The following is a 12,440-nucleotide window of genomic DNA, read 5'->3' as shown; positions in this document are numbered from 1 at the left end:
TCTCAAATGCCTTTTCTAGATCGATGAAGCACACACATAGGTCCCTTCCTTTTCCAATAAACCTTTCTCCGAAGATTCGTAGGAGCCCTATTGCATCTCTGGTGCCCGTATTCCATCCAAAGCCAAACTGCTCCTCGCCGAGATTCTCCTCCATTACTTTTTAAAGTCTTTTATTAATTATTCTTAACATAACTTTGGCTGCATGTGACATGAGGCTGATTGTCCTGTGCTCCCTGCATTTCTTGGTTCCTTGTTTTTTCGGTAATGGAATCATTACTGTTTTCAGAAAGTCGTCAGGCCATTCACCACTAACTTTCTCTGTAACAGAGCAGCTGATACCTGAAACACAAGCTGGTTTCCGAAAGCACCATACCACGATCGACCCCATACCAAGAGTCCGCAAGGGGCCAGCAGAGGGAGCAAACCCGACACACCACGCCGCTGCCGCCCCCCCCCCTCCCCCCCTCCCCCCCTCCCCCCCCCCCCCCCCGACATAGAAGGAGCACTTGACAGAGTGTGGGACAAAGGGCCCTACCACAAACCACATGAGCTAGTAATACCGAGCCAACTGACCACACCCCTGTCAAACATACTTGATAACAGACCATCCAGGCCCCACGTCAACGGCACACACATCCGACATCCCCCACCCTACAAGGTGGAACGAAGGGCCAACGAAATTAACAGGAAGACAAACACATACATCAACAAACTGGAGCTGTGGCTGCGAAAATGGAGAACTAAACCAAATGCGCAGAAAACCCAGCTGATCATCTGCAACCATAAGCGCTTCTCACAAACAACAAATAGGGCACTACCGCAAACGAACATACGACTGTGGGGAGAAGCAATAACACCAAAAAATATACGGCCACCTATCTAGGAATAATCGTAGACAAAACAATGACATGGACGCCTCACATACAAAAAACGATAAATAAAGCAAACAACAGATGTAACCTAATTAAACTAATAAGAGACGGGGCAAGTAACGAGACTAATTCACACCTACAAAGCGTTTGTAAGACCAGCGGTAGAAAACGCCACCCCAGTCTGGGTAGCTAGCAAAAATTGGCACTAGAGAGAAAAATCCTAAGAATACCAGTACGGCTCAATAGACGAACAAGAAACTGTATATCAAAACACCAAAGTCATCCCCATAAAACGCAGATGGATCACACTGACAGCGAGAATTGGCAACAACAGCACAACGAACAAAACCCTAACAACAGATCTCTTGAACAACACGCCCACACGCCGGCGGGAGTTGCCGAGCGGTTCTAGGCGCTACAGTCTGGAACTGCGCGACCGCTACCGTCGCAGGTTCGAATCCTGCCTCGGGAATGGATGTGTGTGATGTCCTTAGGTTAGTTAGGTTTAAGTAGTTCTAAGTTCTAGGGGACTGATGACCATAGATGTTATGTCCCATAGTGCTCAGAGCCATTTGAACCTCCCTATGTAGGTCGGTGTCAACAAAAGATTATCGCAATCGGACGGGAAAGTTGGTGATTGGAATTTCGTGAGAAGATTCCGTCGCAACGAAAAACACCTGTCTTTTAATGATGTCCACCCCCAAATACTGTATCATTTCTGTGATACTAAAAATGGTTGGTTCAAATGGCTCTGAGCAGTATGGGACTTAACATCTGTGGTCATCAGTCCCCTAGAACTCAGAACTACTTAAACCTGACTAACCTAAGGAGATCACACACATCCATGCCCGAGGCAGGATTCGAACCTGCGACCGTAGCGGTCACGCGGTTCCTGACTGAAGCGCCTAGAACCGCACGGCTACAACGGCCGGCCTCAGTCATACTCTTTCCCATATTTCGCGATAACACAAAACGCGCTGCTGTTCTTTGAACTTTTACGATGTACTCAGTCAGTCCTATATGGTAAGGATCCTACACCACGCAGCGGTATCCTAAAAGAGGACGGACAAGCGTAGTGTAGGCAGTCTCCTTAGTAGGTCGGTCAACATTTTCTAAGTGTCCTGCGAATAAACCGCGGTCTTTGTTTAGCCTTCCCCAACAACATTTTCTATGCGTTCCTTCCAATGTAAGTTGTTCGTAATTGTATTTCCTAGGTATTTAGTTCAATTTACGGCCTTTAGATGAGACTGATTTAGCGTGTAGCCGAAGTTCAACTATTTCGTTTTAGCACTCATGTGGATGACCTCACACTTCTCCTTAATTAGGGTCAACTGCCACTTTTCGCACCATTCGTTAAAGTTTCAGGGGCCGCCGAGGTCCTGTAGACAGGTGTGAGCGGTAGTTGCGTGTCGTGCGTGGGAGGAGTGCGTCGGCGCGTGCTCACTAGCGGCAGACGCGTGCCGTGACGTCAGCGTGCGTGCCCAGCCAGCCCGAGACCCCAGCGGCCTCGCCTGACGGTTCGCTGAACAACAGGTGGCCCATAAGAGGGGCAATGGATGTCGTACTCTCTAGATCGCTGTCCGCTTCTACGGCTCTATTATGTATCTATAAGGTCGCTTCGACACAAAGCCGCTACCTGGCACAGCCGTGGCCACTTTTGTCGCTGTTGATGTCGGAGCCCACGGCAGTATTGATGGCGGCGAGTTTTCGCCACTTCTGAGGGTGTTCCTGCAAAACCTGTACACTACCCAACGCAGATACTCAAGTCCCGTAAGTGTCGTTCGTGAACCAACCTGACGATCACGGTGTACTCATATTTATACGAAGACAGTAACTTGTTCTCGAAAGAACAGTTACTGTTGATGACCGTGCAGCTTTTCCCTGGAATAAATGATGACTAGCTGACAACCTCAGCTGCCGACAGGTGTTGTTGATATACCTCGATGTGGACAGCTGAAAATGTGTGCCCCGACCGGGACTCGAACCCGGGATCTCCTGCTTACATGGCAGACGCTCTGTCCATCTGAGACACCGAGGGCACAGAGGAATAGCGCGACTGCAGGGACTTATTCCTTGCACGCTTCCCGTGAGACTCATATTATCTGTGTCCTCGGTGGCGCAGATGGATAGAGCGTCTGCCATGTAAGCAGGAGATCCCGGGTTCGAGTCCCGGTCGGGGCACACATTTTCACCTGTCCACATCGAGTTATATCAACAACACCTGTCGGCAGCTGAGGTTGTCAGTTAGTCATCATGTACTCATATTTATTTTATTTATTTATTTATTTATGTAACCTGATCATATTACGGCCATCAGGCCCTCTCTTACATCGGACCAGTGTTCCACACATGCGGCATTTCACAGATCAGAGTTACATCATGACAATAGGTTAAATAAGAAAATTAGTTTACTCTAGTGACTATATGAATAAAGAGAAATGACTAAAAGACTTAATAAAGTTAATTCTGGCAGTATTTTACAACAGGTGCTATACATACAAATTATGATAAAAGCAATAATAATAATAATAATAATAACAGTAAAAAAAATCAAATAATAATGATAAACATGAGAAAAATTGGCAACAGTAATGAAGATTCGTGCAGATGTACACTAATATCTTGGTGTGTAAAGTAGATGTTTACTATTATAGAGAGTTTCGGGGAAGGGAGATTTAAGGAGATGTAAAGAAGGAGGTAATGAGGTGAAGTGCATTCATGTACAGAGGAATTCATTACTGTTGCTTAAGTAGTTACGTCATTGACTGTTTCTTGAAGCCGGACATGTTTTTGAGTTTTCTAACATACCGAGGTTAATGGAATGTAGTCGAATTAAGTCGGGTGATGCTGACGGAATTAGATTAGGAAATGAGACACTTAAAGTAGTAAAGGAGTTTTGCTATTTGGGGAGCAAAATAACTGATGATGGTAGAAGTAGAGAGGATATAAAAAATGTAGACTGGCAATGGCAAGGAAAGAGTTTCTAAAGAAGAGAAATTTGTTTACATCGAGTATGTAGATTGAAGAGTCAGCAAGTCCTTTCTGAAAGTGTTTGTGTGGAGTGTAGCCCTGTATGGAAGTGAAACATGGACGATAAATAGTTTGGACAAGAAGAGAATAGAAGCTTTCGAAATGTGGTGCTACAGAAGAATGCTGAAGATTAGATGGGTAGATCACATAACTAATGAGGAGGTATTGAATAGAATTGGAGAGAAGAGAAGTTTGTGGCACAACTTGACCAGAAGATTGGATCGGTTGGTAGGACATGTTCTGAGGCATCAAGGGATCACCCATTTAGCATTGGAGGGCAACGTGGAGGGTAAAAATCGTAGAGGGAGACCAAGAGATGAATACACTAAGCAGATTCAGAAGGATGTAGGCTGCAGTAGGTACTGAGAGATGAAGAACCTTGCACAGGATACAATAGCATGGAGAGCTGCATCAAACCAGTCTCAGGACTGAAGACAACAACAACATAACGAGGGAGGTTATTCCAGAGTCGGGTTCCCGCTACTGTTAAGGACTTGGAGAAGGTGACTGAGCGATGCAGTGGAACGGAGAGGATTTTATTATGATGGGAACGTGTGTTTGTGTCATGTTGTTCCGGCATAAGCGTTAGGGACGAGGAGAGATATGAGGGACAGTGTACATTTATAAGGTAATAGATGAGACAGAGTGTACGGAAATCTCTGCGTTTGTCTGCACGCAGCCAGGACAATTTTGCATATGCTGGTGAAATGTGATCAAAAAGTCGAACGTCGCAGATATATAAGACACAGGCATTCGTGACCAGTTCCAGACGTCGCCAATTTTTCTGAGAGAGGCCTTGTAGAATAATATCGCTGTAGTCAATCATTGGGAGTATAAGCGTTTGTACTAATTTCTTTTTCAGATCGAAAGGGAAGAGTTTTTTTTATATTTTTGTAGGACATGAAGGGATGCTGATGCTTTTTTGCACACTGCAGTTACGTGCTCTGTCCAATTTAGATTTTCATCTATTATTACTCCCAAACTCTTTGGTAAGGGAGAGAAATTAATATTTGTTCCATTTAGGATAAGAGATGGTACGGATTCCCGATGTTTTGGGCTAATTAGGTTAGAGTGACCAACAAGTACCGCTTGGGTTATAGATGGGTTTAGTTTTAGTCCTGTTGGTAAAGTATATCAAGGCATTGAGATAACCGATCACGGAATCCAAAAGCAGTTACAATCGGTTAGGAGTGGAAAGGCGTCACGACCATATCAGATATCTACAAGATTCTATAAAGAACTTGCTCCCCTTCTAGCAGTAATTTATCGTAGATCGCTCCAGCAACGAAAGGTACCTACGCCATACCCGTTTTTAAGAAAGGCCGTAAGACACATGCACACAATTATAGACCTATATCGTTGACGTCAATCTGTTGTACAATCATGGCACTTGTTTTATACTCCAGAATTACGACGTTCTTGGCTCAAATGACTCTGAGCACTATGGGACTTAACTTCTAAGGTAGTCCCCTAGAGCTTGGAACTACTTAAAGCTAACTGACCTAAAACACACATCCATACCCGAGGCAGGATTCGAACCTGCGACCGTAGCGGTCGCGCGGTTCCAGACTGTAGCGCCTAGAACCGCACGGCCACTCCGGCCGGCGGACATTAACAACTAAAGATATTTGGAAACACTGGATGCATTTGAAAGGACGGTACTTGGACGAATTATCGGCCCAATCTGTGAAAGAGGAAGATGGAGCAGGAGATACAACCACGAGTTGTATACAATATACAAAGACCAACCCAACAGAAGGATAGTGAAATCATCCAGGCTGAGGTGGGCGGGACATGTGGCTCGCATGAATGACACAGCAGGACCGAAAAGAATATTACGAGAAAAGCCAGGAGGGCAGAGGGGACGTGGTCGACCCAAGAGCCAGATGGGAAGATGGAGTAATCCCACCTGGCTCGAAGATCTTAGGAAGATGGGCTATAGAAACTTACTGGCAAAGGACCGACAGAGATGGAAGGAAATTGTAGAAGAGGCCAAGACTCATCATGAGCTGTAGAGCCAAGAAAGAAGAAGAAGAAGAAGAAGAAGAGGAAGAACAAAGCTATGTTCATACATCAGCTGATTATGGCTCATCCAAGTGATGCCAACTTAAAGCCGTGAAAGTACCAAACTTGCCCTACTAACAGTTTTTTTTTTCCCCCAGACCAATTTGTGTCTTTAATTATTGACTGGCGCTGGTATTTCTCTGTAGCCTGCGAGCTTTGAGGCAGAGCCTGCTATGTAGCGTGGTGGGCGTAACCTCCTGGGATTCCTGCCTCGTTCTCAGCTGCCGTCCTTAGACGGGCAGACGCCACAAGGCAGCCATGCGGGCTGCGTCCGCACAGGAAGGAATTCCTGTGAAGTGGAGCCCAGCTGAGCTGGGGCGCGGGGGCGGCGGCTGATTGGACGCGCGACCACAAGGCCACGCCCCCCCCTGGCCCGGTATCGACCTGCCCCTCCCCCCCGCCCCTCCCCTCCCCCCTGCCCCTCTTGTCGACAACAGCTGAGCCGTCAGATAGCTGGTGGGTGGGTGGAAGGCTGATCGCACAGCCGCCAGCGGGCGATATCGACCCGCCGTAGACGCCGCGCGCGCCGATAATTTCTGGAGCCGCCGCCGCGGCTTTGTCCTTTTGTCCGACGCACGCACGGCCTCGCACTCACGCACTGCTTGCTCCGTGCCTTTCCTTAGAGAAAAAAAAATATTTCACTCTCTCCGTTCGCTGCGAGGTCTGCCAATATTGTGCTTCCTAATGTAATGCGACAGAAGATCAAATTAGGGTACCGTCTGGATGGATACTCTGCGTATCACATTTAAGTGCCTGACAGAGGGTTCATCGAACCAACTGCTCACCAAAATGATTCAAATGGCTCTGAGCACTATGGGAATTACCATCTGCGGTCATCAGTACCCTACAACTTAGAACTACTCAAACCTAACCAACCTAGGGACATCACACACATCCATGCCCGAGGCAGGATTCGAACCTGCGACCGTAGCGGTCGCGCGGTTCCAGACTGAAGCGCCTAGAAGCGCTCGGCCAAACTTCACAGTAATTCTCCATAATTTGAATAGCGAACACCTATATCTTTCCGTACGAGCTGTCATTTCTCTATTTTATCACGGTGATCCTTTCTCCCTATGTAGGTCGGCGTCGGCAAAATACAGGGTGTTACAAAAAGGTACGGCCAAACTTTCAGGAAACATTCCTCCTACACAACGAAAGAAAATATGTTATGTGGACATGTGTCCGGAAACGCTTAATTTCCATGCTAGAGCTCATTTTATTACTTCTCTTCAAATCACATAAATCATGGAATGGAAACACACAGTAACAGAACATTTGCACTGAATGAGGATTAACACATTGTCGGATGAACCATTCGCAGAAGTGTACCCGTGGAGGCCAATCAGCTGCTGATAGTGCCTGCACACGCTGTACACGGTACGGAAAGAACTGGTTCTCCCGTAGCACTCTCCGTACAGTGACGTGGTCGACGTTACCTTGTACAGCAGCAACTTCTCTGACGCTGACATTAGGGTTATCGTCAACTGCACGAAGAATTGCCTCGTCCATTGCAGGTGTCCTCGTCGTTCTAGGTCTTCCCCAGTCGCGAGTCACAGGCCGGAATGTTCCGTGCTCCCTAAGACGCCGATCATTTGCTTCGAACGTCGTCCTGTCAGGACACCTTCGTTCTGGAAATCTGTCTCGATACAAACGTACCGCGCCACGGCTATTGCCCCGTGCTAATCCGTACATCAAATGGGCATCTGCCAACTCCGCATCTGTAAACATTGCACTGACTGCAAAACCACGTTCGTGATGAACACTAACCTGTTGATGCTACGTACTGATGTGCTCGATGCTAGTACTGTAGAGCAATGAGTCGCATGTCAACACAAGCACCGAAGTCAACATTGCCTTCCTTCAATTGGGCCAACTGGCGGTGAATCGTGGAAGTACAGTACGTTACTGACGAAACTAAAATGAGCTCTAACATGGAAATTAAGCGTTTCCGGACACATGTCCACATAACATCTTTTCTTTATTTGTGTCTGAGGAATGTTTTCTGAAACTTTGGCCGTACCTTTGTGTAACACCCTGTATTTTTCCGTTCGCAGGTGAAAGTTGGTGTTTGGAATTTCGTGTGAAGATTACACTGCAACGAAAGACGCCTTTATGTTAATGATGTCCACCCCCCTGCATCATTTCAGTGACACTCTTCCCCTATTTCGCGTTAATACAAAACGTGTTGCCCATCTTTGAACTTTCTCGACGTCGTCCGTCAATCCCGTATGGTAAGGATCCCACACCGCCCAGCAGTATTCTAAAACGTTACGGACAAGCGTAATGTACGCTGTCTCTTGAGTAGATCTGTCACATTTCCTATGTGTCCTGCCAATATAACGCCGTTTTCGTCTTGATGTCCCCACAACATTTCCTATTAACTTGTTCGTAATTGTATTTAGTTTAATTTACGGCTTTTACATTCGACTGCTAGCCCATGTTTTCGAATTTCGTCGTCATCTAATGTGTACCATTTAATGACACGGCAGGTCTCTCCTCGCACCTACCAGTAGGTGACACTATCTCAATGCAGCACTCTAACTGCTGCCGTCCACATAAAATAGTTTCACTAACAGTCCACGGTTTCCCTTCTCGACAGCCATACTGTTTACTCACGTTATGGCTTGTCAGTTGACAGAGTGAGTGATTGGGCTGAGCCATTTCTAGCCTACTTTTGATGTCAAATTGATATCAAAGTATTTCTACAAATTAAGTAGTTGATCAATTAGTTACCCACAGCCCCTGATGAAAGTTTGAGTTCCTTTTAGCACTCATGTGGATGACCTCACACTTATCGCTATTTAGGGTCAGTTGCCAATTTTCGCACCATAGGGATATCTTTTCTAAATCGTTTTGTAATTTGTTTTGATCTTCTGATGATGACTTCCCTAGTGGCTAAACTACAGCGTGATCTGCAAACAAGCTAACCCGGCTAGCACAGAATGGATTCTTCGTCGGTCTCAATACGCTCGAACAATTAAGATGAAATGGCCATCTTCGAATCCTGTGGTCCGCTGTGAGGATTCGTGGAACCCACCGTGAGCACCTCTTGGAATACCCGAGAGTCTCAACCGCTGCAGACGCACTTCCAGCGCTGACTAGAGTTGCGGCGATTCGTGAATGAGTCGTTCATTTGAACGACTCTAAATAAAGAATCGTAGGAATCGAATCGTGATACGGAAGAATCGTCGTTCAAAAGAGTCGTAAGAACGATTGCGTGTTTCCGAGTCGTGACGATTCCAAGTTCCAACGATTCGTCGATTCTTAGTACGCTATGCTTCGAAGGCAACTTCCGAATCATGCCGAGTCGTGCCGAATGATTACGACCGCCAGATGGCAGTCAAGTGGAGGATGCGTGTGAACAAGGAAAGCTCGGAACGAACAAACGAAGTTCGTGGGCCGTAATATCACTCGTGAAAACCAATCTGACACTTGGCGGTGGCTGACGGGAACGAGCGTAAAGGCATTTCCCATTTACTAACCCTACATAGTGCACATGCGCGGATTCGTATCATCCTACGTTTTTCTGTGCCCTTCCCAATTCCACAGCACCTTATGTTTCACAATAAAGCAACTGTCAGCCCTCACACACTGCAAACTTAGCTTAACTTTTGTTTCGTCGAAATACAAAGCATAGGAATTTTGCTTTCAATTTGTCTGAGAACTTGCTTCTTCCACTACTATTTATGTGGATAACACGACATACTTCTAAAGTGTAGGATACAATCGCATACAGCGACATTACTTCACTGCTGATTTGCTAATTCTTTTAGTTCCACCACTGCCGCCACGAAATGGCTGTCGCACTAGACCAGTATTACAGAGCCTATATAGAGAGGATGTAGGCTCTCTCTAACCAATACCTTTCTTGGCAGTGTAATACCAACAAAAGCTTTTTAATTAATTAATAATTTCAAGTTCGAGTTTTCGAATGTTATCGTGTTCAGATTTATATTAAATTTTAGTGAAGTAATGTCGCTGTATACGATTGAGTCCTACTGTTTAGAAGTATGTCGTCTTCTCACGTAAATAGTAGTGACAGCGTCAAGTTCTCAGACAAATTAAAAGCAAAATACCTGTGCTTTGTATTTAGAAGAAATGTGCTGTGTGGGAGGGCTGTCAGCTGCGTAATGAATTACAAGGGTGATGTGGACTTGGAAAGACATCTTAGCACAGAAAAGCTTAGGATGATATGAGCCAAAGCACCTCTGCCTCACTGCTAGATTTTGTTACTATAAAACAGACGTCTGTAGATATATACGTTCAAGCCACGCAACCAAACTGGCACAGCACGTAATTTTTCACCGCCTTTCGCACAAATCGACTCCTCTTTCCTGGCATACTGAAATAAAACAATAGATGCAATCAAATCAAACGTGACCTTTCAACAATTAAGGCATTACACGTATAAATCGAGAATCACACTTGCAACGTCATATGCGCCTCATAAATAAACTATTTCTGGCAGTTCGATTCTAACTCGATTGACAATGTGCTGCCATCTGTGAGTACGATGTAGAACTTTTTGCATTCCGTCAGAATCTTGCCATCACAGACTAGAATGAATCGTGAACGAATCGTAGGAATCGATTGGCAATGTGAGATTGAATCGTAGGAATCGAATCGGGAAAAAGAATCGTGTTGCCCAACTCTAGTGCTAACGGACGACGACTGTAGAGCCAGTTGTCGAGCTGTGATGCGCCGGTCGGCACGACTAATGGCGTCCGCACGACTCGGCACGTGTGGAGCAGTGGCTGTGACAGGCCGTCCAGAGCGTGGCTGAGTTCTGCATTTCCTTAGGCTCTAACTTTCTTTACCCTTCGCCCCACTCTACTCCTATCAACTGAAACATCGCCACACACTGCACACAGACGTTTACGGATGTTCACCGCGGTTTCTATTTCTGCACTCATGAGTTCAATAACAGCACGCTGCTTCTAACGTGAGTCGTATGTAGACGCCATTTTGACACTGTAGTACGTAGTGGTGGGCAGGAAATCGCGTATCTGATAGAAATCACAGTGACTGAGAAGTCACAGATATCACAGTAGCAACTTTACAGAATCTAACTGCGATTTCAGTCACAGTTAGCAGTCGCAAGTAGTATTTCACATTCAAAGACGTGAGCCATCTGTTGGCCGAATTTAGCACTGCTTTCTGCGATTTCAGTGACAAGTCGCAACTAAGAGTCGCAAGTAGCAACTAAAAAGCGCAGTTAACGTACTTTTCCTAGTGTCATCTGTTGACCGACGTACGTACTTCGTTATGAGAGCCTTGTGCCTCACGAGATCGATGTGCTGTGTGTGCATATGAAGGGCTTATTTCAATAGTGGTACAAGTCCATTTTTGTTCATTTTGAGATACAGAGTCGTAAAGTTAAATGACCGCTGAAAAATCTGCAGTTGAGATACCAGAAATATTCAAGCATATGGCTTCTTGCTAGAGATGAACCTTTATTTATGTTTGTTTGGATCATTAATTTCAGAAGCATTATAGACAGAAAAGTGGAGGTAATGGACTTGTACCACTATTGAAATAAGCCCTTCATATTATATGACGACATGCACATTCAGCGTCAGTTATGGTTGGTCAAATACTGCTGTGACTCTGAATGTATTATATTAATGAGAAGCAACATTGCCTTTTTCTCCTGAAAATATCAAGTAACGTAACAAATGTGTTTGATTCTGCTTCCAATATGACAGTTTTGGTTAATACTCCACATGGCTACAGGACTTTGCAATGTTAACACAGCAGAACTCAGACATCTGTATAAGTGTAGAGAAATGAAAACACTCATATGAATGCCTCACTTTTGTTCCGACACAGTTCAAGACTCGGGAGAAAAGTTTTACACCTGGTGTTCTACATGGCAACTTCACACACAAGAACTTTGTACCGACACTGCTACCACCTACATAAGTAAGCTTTTCCTGTGTCACTTTCAAGTAATGCACTTAAGCTATTCCTGATTTAACTGGAAGATCTGTACTTCCCACTTTCATATCAACAGCCTCAAAATGCATACTCTAGACCTTGGGCTATGTTACAGGTCAGTGTCACACCAAGATTGTGGAGAAAGGGGGGGGGGGGCGGCACGTCGCTATCCAACAAGTGTTTACCAATAAGTAAGTGGCGGAAAATTATGGTTATAGGACGACTTAAACGTGTGGAAAATGAGATTTTCATTATTCACTCACTGTATATGACATTTATTATTCCTTTAAAATCGCACAACAACTTCAATAAAACACAGTTTAATCATTCACACACTTATTTCACTTTTAAACTGCAAATCCTCTAAGAGCTGTCTTGAATCTTCACGAGTCTCTCTGAAAAGCCTTGATGTAGATAGATATGTACAGCAACCAGTAATCAGAGTCAGAACTGTGTCTGCAAAAACACAAGGATTATTAAACAATTTCTGCTGTCATTAATTACTAGCAATATAATTGACAGAGTAGATTGCTAATA

The 12,440-nt window shown here is 45.1% G+C and overlaps 1 protein-coding gene and 1 non-coding gene across 2 annotated transcripts in view; one reads left to right on the top strand and one right to left on the bottom strand.

The window, feature by feature from the left end:
• LOC124720199 overlaps nt 1–12,440 on the top strand; it is a 1,401,865-nt gene that overhangs the window by 1,218,072 nt on the left and 171,353 nt on the right. The window lies entirely within an intron of this gene.
• Trnat-ugu lies at nt 2,837–2,911 on the bottom strand. The gene has a single exon. It is a non-coding gene; the product is annotated as a tRNA-Thr (tRNA).

The sequence above is a fragment of the Schistocerca piceifrons genome, chromosome 11, assembly GCF_021461385.2.
Source record: "Schistocerca piceifrons isolate TAMUIC-IGC-003096 chromosome 11, iqSchPice1.1, whole genome shotgun sequence".
NCBI classification, from domain to species: Eukaryota; Metazoa; Arthropoda; class Insecta; order Orthoptera; family Acrididae; genus Schistocerca; species Schistocerca piceifrons.
This window is presented reverse-complemented; position numbering and strand designations above follow the sequence as displayed.